At 38.5% G+C, this 12,911-nt stretch overlaps 1 pseudogene; it reads right to left on the bottom strand.

The window, feature by feature from the left end:
- Positions 1-911: 911 nt before the first annotated feature.
- LOC125138120 (splicing factor U2AF 26 kDa subunit-like) lies at positions 912-11,497 on the bottom strand (annotated as a pseudogene).
- Positions 11,498-12,911: the final 1,414 nt, after the last annotated feature.

The following is a 12,911-nucleotide window of genomic DNA, read 5'->3' as shown; positions in this document are numbered from 1 at the left end:
TTGTGGTCAGAATTAAATACAATTATTTTATGCAAATAAAGCGATATGCAAGTGGAATAATTTTAATAGGGATCTCTTAAAAATGCAATCATTTTGAGCTAAAGAAATTAATTTCCTATGTTGGAATATTGGATTTTATTTCACTTGGTGATGGCAGAGGGGGCTGTATTTGAGTAGACAATGCTTTATCTCTACATTAAATCATACCACATGAGCAACATGATATAGGCAATAAAATGCTGTAGCAATGTGAGGATATAAAGTTGACATCATCAGAAATATACTAATTTTTCTTCTCTTCATTTTATAAGTATTTTACTCCCAAAATTTTGACATTTACATATAAAGATTAACCACTAAGAAAAAAATACATAGGAGTTCCCTTTGTGGCTAAGCGGGTTAAGAACCTCACTGGTGTCCATGAGGATGTGGGTTTGATCCCTGGCCTCGTTTGGTGGGTTAAGGATCTGGTGTTGCCTTAGTTGCAGTGTAGGTTGCAGATGTGGCTCAGATCCTTGTGTTTCTGTGGCTGTGGTGCAGCTGCAGCTCTGATTTGACCCCTAGCACAGAAACTTCAGTATGCTGCAGGTATGGCCCTAAAAAGAAAAAAAAATGTATTTACCTTATTATTTTATATATTTTACAGCTTCTCTCATTGATTCTGTCCTATTGCTTTTGTGAATGGATCAATTAATTTTTAAAAAGACTAGTGGATTTTTTTAGGAGGGATAATATCTAGTTATATCAATGGCATGAACTGCTTTTCTAGCTACTCTTATTCTGCCCATGGTTTAATCTCTCAGCAAGTGATTTGAATTGAGGTATGGACTTTTTTTTTTTTTTTTAAACTTCAGCACAGAACTTTATTAGGGAAGGGGCGGTAAGAAAAGGTCCCTGTTGCAAATATTGCATCACGAAGATCCAGAGCCTGGAGAAGATGTTGCTGGAGAGTTGAGGGAGCTTTGAAGAGATGTCCTGGCCAGGAACATCTGTGCCTGCCAGGGATGGAGGGCGAGGGGGTCAGGGTCCCAGAAATAGTCATGCCAGTTGTCTGGGGACCATTGTCCATTTCTTTCTTGAGGATGATGGCTGGTATAGGATCTTGGGGTTCAGCTGCACCTGGGTTCCTGTCCATCAAGCTGCCACTAGAATTTGCAGGAGATGGGTCACAGGTCTAAGAAGTTGCAGAAACCACTGTGGATACGTTCTCCATCTCATATTGTGGGCAGTATGACTCCCGGAAGTTAGTGATGGGAGACAACTTGGCATGTGCAGCCTGCATGTTGAGCCAGCAGTTACTGAGTTCAGCCACTGCTTGCTCTGCATCCTCCTTGTACCAAAACTTGACATAAACACTGTCAAAGAGGTGATTCCCCCAGGTTGTCACACACATTCATCTCTTCAATATCCCTGTATTTCTCCTAAAGTTCTGTGAACACTTCCTTGAAGAAGTTATTATAGGTTTCTTGCACCTCCACATCACTCATGTGACAATGCTATCTGGTTTGGGCAGTGTCCTGTGGATTCTGGCACAGGTTGAGTGGCACTATGGTCTGGCTGAAAGTTGGTTTGCTTTGAAGCTGGGAGCACTGGTTCCCAAGCTGGCAGGCCCTGATTTGTCCTTCTCCTATAATGGAAAAGAATCTGAGAGAGAGAGAGAGACAGAGACAGAGATACTGAAAGAGAATGTGTGTGTGTATCTATATCTATCTGTATCTATATATCACTTTACTGTATATCTGAAACTAACACAAAATTGTAAATTAACTATACTTCAGTAAAAAAATGGTTTAAAAAAGTATTGAGAGAAAGATAAGTAAGCAAAGCATGCAGGTGAAAGAAGTCATAGACAGGGATATTTCCAACTTGGTTTTAGCAGATGCAGGGAAAACCTTCCAAATATCTTGTAGTGAGTCTGGGAATAGGCATGGGGGTGGGTCCCACACACCCTATGTCCTGGCAGCAGTTACCATAATGCATATGTAAACAGCCTCTGAAAGGCCAGTGGTGGCCTGGGGTGGGATAGATTTATGGGACTTTGCTATTTGGCTTAAATGATAAAGACTAATTTTTTTTTTCCTCCCACCAATGCCTCATGTCTGAAATGGGCATGTAACTGGAATTTTGGGTGAGGCAAGGTGCAAGGTTAATGAGGAAGGGGGAAAAGGGTGTGGATGACCAAAATGAACTGGAGGCAGATGAATTCTTTAAGGATCTTGAGGCTTTTAAAAGACTGAAATAGAAAGGAGGATTAAAATGTGAGCTTGGGATGGTGGTGTGTTTGATGAAGTATTTTGATGACAAATTTCAGTTATAAGGTGGGCATTGGTTGACTTGGGCAAGGCTGAACAAAGTTTGAAGTAGATGGCATTTTTCTTGCTGCTCTGTATTTCTTTTATATTGACTCTACATTTCTTTTTTTTCTTTCTTAACTTTCTTCTGGGCAAAGTCCTATTGGTTAGGAAGAATTCATGTGGCAATTTCTTTTTATGTCACTCTTCCAAGAAATACTCACCTGTTAAGTTTATTAATTAGTAGGACATATTGATTAGATATTGGTTTAGTTGCTTGTAATTGAGGTTGAAAACAAGACTTTAAACAAGATAAAAAGTCCTTCTCTTTTTCCTAAAAGTCTGGGCAGTTATGGTAACTCTTTATACAGAGCCATCAGAGTTGTGATTTTTCCTGTGTTTTTATTCCATTCTGAATGCTGCTATCATCTGCTCAAAAAATACTGAGTCCTATGGGATTGTGTAACAGGACCATTTCCTCATCTAATAGTTAGAAAAGAATTCCCTGGGTGAAATTTGAGCTAAGCTTCAAAGAATATGAAGAATAAGAAGGATAGAGAGAAGAGCATCCTAGGTAAAACAGACAGTGTAATGCAGAGGCTTTGAGGTGGAAAGGAGCATGGCTTATTTGAGGAACTTAAGGAAGAATATGACAACTGATGGAAAGAGGGATATGTGGTGAGGCTATAGTCATAGCAGAAGGCTAGGCTAGGCATGGATGTAGAAGCTATCATAAAGATGTTGATCTTCATCCAGCGAAAATTGTGAAACTGTAGTAATGTGTTCAGCTGGAGTTGATATGATGAGATTTACATTTGGAAAAGCCCACTCTGGTGGCTTGGGGGAGAATGGATCCCAGTGGATATAGAAAGACCAATTAGGAAGTTATTGGAGGGATCCACGTGAGCGATAAGGGCAGCTTGGAATTAAGTGGTGATGGAGGAAGTGGGTGTATGCAGGAGATATTTAGAACATTAAAAAAATTAACACATCTAGGTATATATTGGATGCAGAAGATGTTGGAGAGTAGGAGTCATATTTAATGTTTTGATTTTTGGTTTAAGCAGTTGGATAAATGGCGGTGCCATTCACTGACATCAGGTCACTGGAAAAGGACTAGTTTCAAGGGGAAGATCATGAGTTTGGATATGTTGAATCTGAGGACCTTTGAGATCTTCAGACAAAGATGTCAAGAAAGCAGTTCTATGGCCAGGAGTTCAGAGAATGGTCTAGCTGAAGATAGAAATATATTTGGACAATGTTAGAAAAATGAGAGATAATTGAGACCCCAGGTTGTATGGTCCAGAGAAAGAAGAAAGTCTAGCGAGGGAAGGACCTGGAAACTAGAACATTTAAAGGCTGATTAGGAAGTTGATGAAACGTTAAAAGCAAGTAGAATGGAATGTGAGCAGAGAGGTAGGGGACAAACTAGGAGCCTGTCATATTAAGTAAGGCAAAGTAAGAGCTTTTTTAAAATTATAGTTTATTTACAGTGTTTGCCAATTCTGCTGTATAGCAAAATGACCTAGTCATATATATACACACATATACATATATACATACACACACACACTTATATACACACGTACATACATACAGACATGTATATACACACACATACACACACCTATATACATATATATATACGTGTGTGTATATATACACACACACATATATACATATACACACACACATGTATATACATATTATATTATCTTCCATCATGGTTTGTCCCAAGAGATTGAATATAGTTCCCTGTGCTGTACAGCAGGACTTCATTGCTTATCCATTCTAAATGTGCTAGTTTGCATCTACCAACCCCAAACTTCCAGTCTTTCCCACTCTTTCTTCCCTCCCCTTTGGCAACCACAAGTCTGTTCTGTATGTCTGTGAGTCTGTTCCTCCCTCCCTTCTTCCCTCCCTTCCTTCCTACCTTCCTTTCTGTCTTTTTAGGGCCACAACTGAGGCATGTGGAGGTTCCCAAGCTAGGGGCAAATCGGAGCTGCAGCTGGTAGCCTATGCCACAGCCACAGAAACTAGATCTGAGCCGAATCCATGACCTATGCCACAGCTTGTGGCAATGCTGGATCCTTTAACCCACTGAGCAAGGCCAGGGGTTGAACCACATTCTCATGGATACTAGTTGGGTTCTTAACATGCTGAGCCACAATGGGAACTCCCTGTTTCTGTTTTGTAGATAGGCGCATTTGTGTCATATTTTAGATTCCACAGGTAAGTGATATCATATGGTATTTATCTTTCTGATTTACTTCACTTGGTATGAGAATCTCTGGTTGCATCCATGTTGCTGGAAATGGCATTTTTTTATGGCTGAGTAGTATTCCATTGTATATATATGTATTACATCTTAATCCATTTATCTGTCGATGGACATTTAGGTTGTTTCCATGTCTTGGCTATTGTGAATAGTGCTGAGTTGAACACAGGGATGCATAAGTCTTTTTGAATTACAGTTTTCTTTGGATATATGCCCAGGTGTTGGATTGCTAAATCATACAGTAGTTCTTTTTTTTTCTGTCTTTTTTGTATTTTTAGGGCCACACCTGCAGCACATAGGTTCCCAGGATAGGAGTTGAATCGGAGCTGTAGTTGCCAGCTTACACCACAGCCGCAGCAACTCGGGCTTCCAGCCACATCTGCTACCTGTACCACAGCTCATGGCAATGCCGGATCCTTAACCCACTGGGTGGGGCCAGGGGTTGAACCTTCATCCTCATGGATGCTAGTCAGATTCATTTTTGCTGAGCCACGACGGGAACTCCCATATGGTAGCTATGTATTTAGTTTTATGAGGACCCTGCATACTGTTTTCTATAATGGTTGTACCAATTTATTTACATTCCCACCAACAGTATCGGAGAGTTCCCTTTTCTCTACACCCTCTCCAGCTTTTGTAATTTGTAGACTTATTAATGATAGTCATTCTTTTTTTTTTTTTTGTCTTTTTGTCTTCTATAGGGCTGCACCCACGGCATATGGAGATTCCCAGGCTAGGGGTCTAATTGGAGCTGTAGCTGTCAGCCTGCACCAGAGCCACAGCAACTCAGTATCTGAGCTGCGTCTGAGACCTACACCACAGCTCAGGGAAACACCGGATCCTTAACCCACTGAGCGAGGCCGGGGATCAAACCCACAACCTCATGGTTCCTAGTCAGATTTGTTGACCACTGAGCCACAACAGGAACTCCAATGATAGCCATTCTGATTGGTGTGAGGTGGTACCTCATTGTAGTTTTGATTTTCCACCATAAAATTCCTGGAAGAGAACGTTGGTGAAACATTCTTGACATAAACCATACAAATGTTTTCTTAGGTCAGTCTCCCAAGGTAATAGAAATAAAAACAGAAATAAATAAATGGGACCTAAACAAACTTACAAGCTTTTGCACAGCAAAGGAAATCATAAAATGAAAAGACAACCTAAAGAATGGGAGAAGACAGTTGCAAATGATGCAATCAACAAGGGCTTAATCTCCAGAATATATAAATAACGCATACAACTCAACAACAAAAACACAAGAAATCCAATTAAAAAAATGGGTAGAGGACCTAAATAGACATTGCTCCAAAGAAGATATATGGATGGCCACCAGGCACATGAAAAAATGCTCAACATCACTAATTATTCGAGAAATTCAAATTAAAAGTAATAATGTTTTGGGAAGAAAGTGTTAGATGCTGGTGAGGAGTCTAATAAAATGAGAGATGAATGTGAATGAGCTTGGAGGACATTATGTTAAGTGAAATAAATCAGAGAAAGACACAGACTATATGATCTTGCTTACACGTAAAATCTAAAAAAAATTAAACTTATAAAAGCAGAGAGTAGAAATATCATTATCAGGTGCTATGTGGGTGCGAGTGTGTGTGTGTGTGTGTGTGTGTGTGTGTGTGAATGAGAGCAGAAATGGCCGAGAGGTTGGTTAAAGGGTATAATATTGCAGTTACATAGGATGAACAAGTCTAGAGATCTAATGTGCAGGCATGATGACTATACTTAATGATACCCTACTGAACACTAAAAATATACTAAGAGAATGGATTTTAGGTTCACTTATCACACTCAAAAGTAGAAAGTATGTGAAGAGATGATATGTTAATTAGCTTGGTTGTAGTCATCATTTCACTCTGCATATGTGTATCAGATCATCGTGTTGTATCATGTTTGTATCTGTTAATCCTAAACTACTAAGTTATCCCTGCTCTACTCACTTTTCCCTTTGGTAACTGTAATTTTGTTTTCTATATCTGTGAGTCTGTTTCTGTTTCATAAATAAGTTCATTTGTGTCATATCTTAGTTCTGCATGTAAGTGATATCATATGGTATTTATCTCTCTTTCTGACTTACTTCACTTAGTATAATAATCTCTGTGTCCATCCACGTTGCTGCCAATGTAATGATTTTATTCTTTTTTATGGCCAAGTAATATTCCATTGTACATATGTATCACATCTTCTTTATCCATTCCTCTGTTGATGGGTATTTAGATCGCTTCCATGTCTTTGCTATTATAAATAGTGGTACTATGAATATTGGGGTACATGTATCTTTTTGAACTGAGTTTTCTCTGGATATAGGTCCAGAAATGGGATGGCTGGATCGTATGGAAACTCTATTTTTAGTTGTTTTAAGGAACCTCCATACTATTTTCCATAGTGGTTGCACCAATTGACATTCCCACTAACAGTAGAGAAGGGGCCCCTTTTCTCCAGATCCTCTCCAGCATTTGTTTTTTGTAGGATTTTTTTTTTTTTAGAACCACCTGTATGGCATATGGGAAGTTCTCAGGCTAGGGGTCAAATTGGAGCTGCAGCTGCCCGCCTCTGTCACAGTCACAGCAATGCAGCATCTGAGCAGCATCTGCAAACTACACCACAGCTCATGGCAATGCCAGATCCTTAATCCACTGAGTGGGGTCAGGGATTGAACTCGCATCCTCATGGTTACTTGTCGGATTCATTACTGCTGAGCCACAATGGGAACCCCCGTTTTTGTTTTTTTTTTTTTTGTAGACTTTTTAATGATGGCTGTTCTGACTGGTGTAAACTCATACCTCATCAAACAAAATTTTAAAGAACTCTTTAAAAAGAAGATTTAGTCTTCAAGTGAGTATTAAAAATAGCCAAACAAGCAGGTAGAACTTATAGAGACAACTCTGAATAACTCAAAATACTATAAGTTGTTTGTCCACCAGTTCTTTTCACTAGAGGTTTGTTCTTGATAGCCTAAAGACTTAGTCCATATCTCTGCTTTTTTTTTTTTTCCCCTGACTTTTTGGTCTTGATTCTTACGTTTTATCCCATTACTTGCTTGAGGAAATTCTTATCTTTTAGGTTCTTTTAACTTCTAAGAGAAAGAGACAAGCTCAGATTACCTTACTTAATGGAGTTTATTGTAATGGTACTCTGGGAAATAAGGAAGCAAGAGACAATTTCAACCACCAAACATTCAGTCCTCAAGGAGACAAATTTTTTAGGATACTGTTAATACTTCTGTCACTCTGAGGCTTACAAACCCCAGAAACCTATTCCACATGTCATCATTAGGTTGACATTACTTGCTATTTCTGCATCTACTACTCCTGACATTACTCTCTGACCCTTTTTTTTTTTAAACACTTAATTCAAATCTCTCCCCCAAAGGGAGAGAGATCAGTTAATCACCATCTATTTTAGAATGCTTTCCTAGTCCCCACAATGGGCTGAGTTCTCACTGAGATTATCTCACCATCTGTTAGCCAGTCTCCAAATGGCAATCTCTGGGTCAGCTGTGCATTTTCTGTCCAAACATTGAGGACACGGCATCAGGATACCTTATGTGTAAGTAGTATGTGGGTATGGAAGGACTCAAAGATTTCCCTGAGGTGGTCAATATAATTAGAAAGCAACTTACTCAACTAGGAAAATAAAAATGACATCTGACTATATTGTTAAACATATGGGAGAGACTTATATATTTCATTGGCAGGTATTTCTATGTCTTAGGTGACTATTTTCTTCCTTCCTTCCTTTCCTTCTTTCCTTCTCTCCTTCTCTCCTCTCCTTCCTTCCCAACATCCTTCTTTCCCTCCTTCTCTCCCTCCTTCTCTCCTCTCCTTTCTTCCCTCCCTCCCCCAAATATTTATTGAGTGCCTGTTATTTCAAATCTGATTCTGGGTTGTGGAGAAGTAGTGGTCAGTGGGACAGAGGGATTTCATATTCTCTTTGAACTTACAGTCTGTGGTGGTAGACAGAACCTGACGAATGCTGTGTGGTGAGAGAGTGTAAAGACAAAGTACAGAGTATCCTGGGAGGAAATAATGTGACCTGGGGTTTTCTCCATTAGGTTTAGTGGGTACTTAGAAAACAACTGAGGATAAAACAACCTCTCACTCTTGTGGACTGCATTCAAATGTGTGTGTTTGTGTATGTGTGTATGTGTGGCGAGTGCGCCTTTGGGGAAGACAGTCAACAAGTAAACAAAATGAGTTTTCTGACAAAAATAGAAGCAGCTGATGAAACCACAGGTTGGCAAGAGGTCAAATGGCAGAGAAATTCTCTTTTAGAAGGTGACATTTTGGCTGAGGCTTGCATAACAAGGAGATAGCCATCCATAGTATGGGAATGGAAAGGAGGATAGTGTCACTGGGGTTATAGTAATGAATGGTAGGAGATGAGGCCAGAGAAACATGCAGAACCCATATCACTTAGGATCTTGAACTTTGTACTCCATGGTAAGGAATTTATTCTAGGGGTGATAGGGTGGGTTTTATAACCTGATCTTAATTCCAGGAATGGCTCCCTTCTTGAGTAAGAAGATTAAAGATTGAAGTAGAATCCACTGTAATCTTTGAGCTGGTAGGATTAAGAGGCTGATAATGTCATTCAAGGTCATAGAGAAGTGATAACTTACGGAGAAAGAAATTTCTTCATATTCAAGATGTGATAGACAGTGAATGATAAAAATTACTAATAATTTTAATTTAAGGCTGATCTTTAAACTAATATTTGAAAGCCATTGTGTAATTCCACCAGTGGTTCAAGAGATGTGATCATATTAATTTCCCAGTGCAGTGAGCACAAAGAAAGGAAATCAGAGAACCTAGGATCACGTGGGAAGATAAGTAGTTTTACTGTGTCCAATGTTTGTATCTTATTTTTGAGACATTTATAATGGCAAAAATGTCTTAAGTAAATAAATGCCCAATAACAACAGTTCACTTACTAAAACAGGCTTTCAAAGCCTGTATAGACTAACTATAAATAATTCTTGCCTTGTGGAAGTTGACTTGATTCTCAAAAATTTTAAAGTAATATTAATTTTGTCCATAGAAATGCAGGTTGTAGTTTTAACCTGGGAACTTACACAAGGGAAATAACTAGATAGTATTTCAGAATGGGAAAGTTTTGGATGAGGCATTAAAGAAAACCATGCAGACTGTGAATTTTATGGGAACATTGTAGACAGAAAACATGAGTCTAGCCTGGGTTAATTTGTTGCTTTTCTTTGAGCAAACTAGTAAAATGTTAAGTATTTTAGCAAGAAAAATAGAACACTGGTGATATTTTCCATTGCCATGTGCTTATGAATGAGAAAGGCCCAGCTGATGTTCAGCTCATCCTTCAGAAGAAGATTGACAAGGGAGCAAATGAAGAAGAAAAAGTGGTAAAGAAAGAAAGGAGGGTCGGGGGAGAGCCAAAGAGAGATCCAAGAGTGCAAAGCTAGTCTAAGACAGTATTTATATGTTACTTTGAGAGGTAGGGAGTGGAGTAGTGCAATTTTTGCCAGTGTGAGCTAGGACAGTCACAAAGAGGAATGAGAGGAAACCCTCATTTCCTGTGTTAGGATAACAGGTGCTCTGGGTCCTAAGGTAGATATGATTTCCACTGTACAGATAAGATAGGGGAATGGTGACATAAATTGTGCAAAATCTCAGAGGTAGTAAATATGAATGCTGGAATGAGAGCTACAGCAATCATGTGTTCTTAATTTTCTAGCAGAGTCATGATTTCAGATTTCTGCTCTGTGGTACCCTTAGAGCATTTTTATTTGTGAAACCATGTGTATCAACTTAACTAAAAGCCATGTATTTTGGGTCCTTGTCCAAGACTGTTTCTACTGTACTTACCACATTATCTCCCAGAAGGAGTCTGTCAGATTCTGTTACTTCGACACAGAGATTATTCCAGAATAGGTTTACCCAACTGATATCTAAAAGAGAAGTGAGATTCCTTTCACTGTTGAGATGATTTACCTTTAAATTATGGGTGACCACTGGGCAACCTATTTGAGATGGAAACTTCTGTAATTTGACTAAGCTGTGGTCTTCAGAGAGGCATTTGTGTTATGCCAGCAATAAATATAATGGAAAAACAAATTATTGGTTTTGTATGGAATATTAAGAGGAAGCATTTTATCTTCATGAGTAAAACATTGGAACATTTTGGTGACGTAGATGAGAAAGATATGAGAAAATTTTAAGGAGTAATTATTAATGATTTGATCATGGGGAATTTCAAAGTTCAGTAGTGATGCAAGAACAAAATAGAACACAGTTTGAAGCAAAGCATCTTGATTGGTGAGAAATTCAAATGGGCATAGACCATATTTGTGAATAGTAAGAAGTAGCTTATTTTGGATTTAGATAATACGCAAACTGAAGACCCTGAGTTATGAGAAGTAAAAGTCTTTGAAAGTTTAATAACTTCTAACTAAAGAGTGGACCAGTGGGCACACTCTCTAATCTTAAAAATGAGTCTTGTGGAGAATGTTTTGTCTAATTAACTTTCTGTTAGAAGCACAGGGTGTCATGTAAGTTGGGGATAACTTTAAAAAAAAAGGTCTTGTCAAAAATTTCTGCTTCACAGTACTTTTTTGCTGGACAACAGATGATTGGGTTTCACTTAGAAAACACTTCTTGAAGATCTTACTAGATAATGTAGGGAATTAAAAATGGACTCAGAGGTGCCTCTGCCTTAATGAAGTTTATAGTTAAGTAATGAGATGCATATAAATATGAAGAGCTGATCAGTTTCTCTTTGACTCTTATCTCCCTCCACTTCCTGTCTTCTGTATCATTTAGGAAAACTGTATTATAGGCATACCTATTTCATTGTACTCTGCTTGATCGCTCTGCACAGATACTGCATTTTTTACAAGTTGAAAGTTTGTGGCAATACTGTTGAGCAAGTCTGTTGGTGCCATTTTCCCAACAGCATTTGCTTACTTCATGCCTCTGTGCAATAGTTTGATAATTTTTGTAGTATTTCAAATTTCTTCATTAATATTATTTGTTATGGTGATCTGTGATTAGTGATCTTTGATGTTACTGCTGTAATTGTTTTGGGGTGCCACGAACTGTGTCTATATAAGGTGGCAAACTTAATCAATATGTGTTTTCTGACTGCTCCACTGATGAGCACTTCCCCCATCTCTCATCCTCTCCTCTGCCCCCCATTCCGAGACATAAAAAATGTCAAAATTAGGCCAATGAATATCCTTGCAACGGCATCTAAGTTAAAGTAAAATGAAGAATTACATATAATTTTAAATCAGAAGCTATATATGATTAAGCTTAGTGAGAAACGCCTGTCAAAAGCTAAAATATGCCAAAAGCTAGGCCTCTTATACCAAACAGTTACCTAACCTATGAATGCTAAGGAAAAGTTCATGAAACTTAAAGGTGCTAGTCCACACATGAATGATAAGAAAGCAAAACAGCTTTACCACTGACATGGAGAAATATTTAGTGGTTTGTATAGAAGATCAAATCATCCACAATATCCTTTAAGCTACAGCCTAATCCAGAGCTAGACCCTAATTCTCTTTAATACTCTGAAAACAGAGAGGTGAGGAAGCTGCAGAAGAAAAGCTTGAAGCTAGCAGAGGTTGGTTCATGAAATTGAAGGAAAGAAGCTGTCTCTGTAACATCAAAGTACAAGGTGAAGCAGCAAGTGCTGATGAAGAAACTCCAACAAGTTAACCAGAAGATCTAACTAAGGTCATTCATGAAGGTGGCTAAATAACAGACTTTCAGTGGAGACAAAACTTTTATATTGAAATGAGATGCCGTGTAGGACTTTCGTAGCTACAGAGAAGTCAATGCCTAGCTTCAGAGCTGTGAAGGACAGGCTGACTTTCTTGTTAGGGGATAATGCAGGTGGTGACTTTAAGTTGAAGCCAGTACTTATTTACCATTCTGAAGATCCCAGGGCCCTTAAAAATTATTTTAAATCCACTCTGCTCATGCTCTATCAATAGAATTACAGTGTGTAGATGACAGCCCATCAGTTTCCAAAATGGCTTATTAAATATTTTAAGCTCACTTCTGAGACCTACTGCTCAGAAAAAAAGATTCCTTTTGAAACATTATTGCTCATTGACAATGCATTTGGTGACCCAAGAGATCTGATGGAGATATACAATAGATTAATGTTTTCATGCCTGAACAGATTAATGTTTTCATGCCTGCCAACACAACACCCATTTTGTAGCCCATGGATCAGTAAGAAAAATCAATTTTCAAATCTTATTACTTAAAAATGCATTTTTAAGGTTACAGCTGCCATAGATAGTGATTCCTCTGATAGATCTTGGCAAAGTAAAATGAAAACCTGGA

The sequence above is a fragment of the Phacochoerus africanus genome, chromosome 1, assembly GCF_016906955.1.
Source record: "Phacochoerus africanus isolate WHEZ1 chromosome 1, ROS_Pafr_v1, whole genome shotgun sequence".
Classification (NCBI taxonomy): Eukaryota; Metazoa; Chordata; class Mammalia; order Artiodactyla; family Suidae; genus Phacochoerus; species Phacochoerus africanus.
The sequence above is the reverse complement of the archived record's forward strand: the minus strand, read 5'-3'. Positions and strand labels throughout refer to the sequence as shown.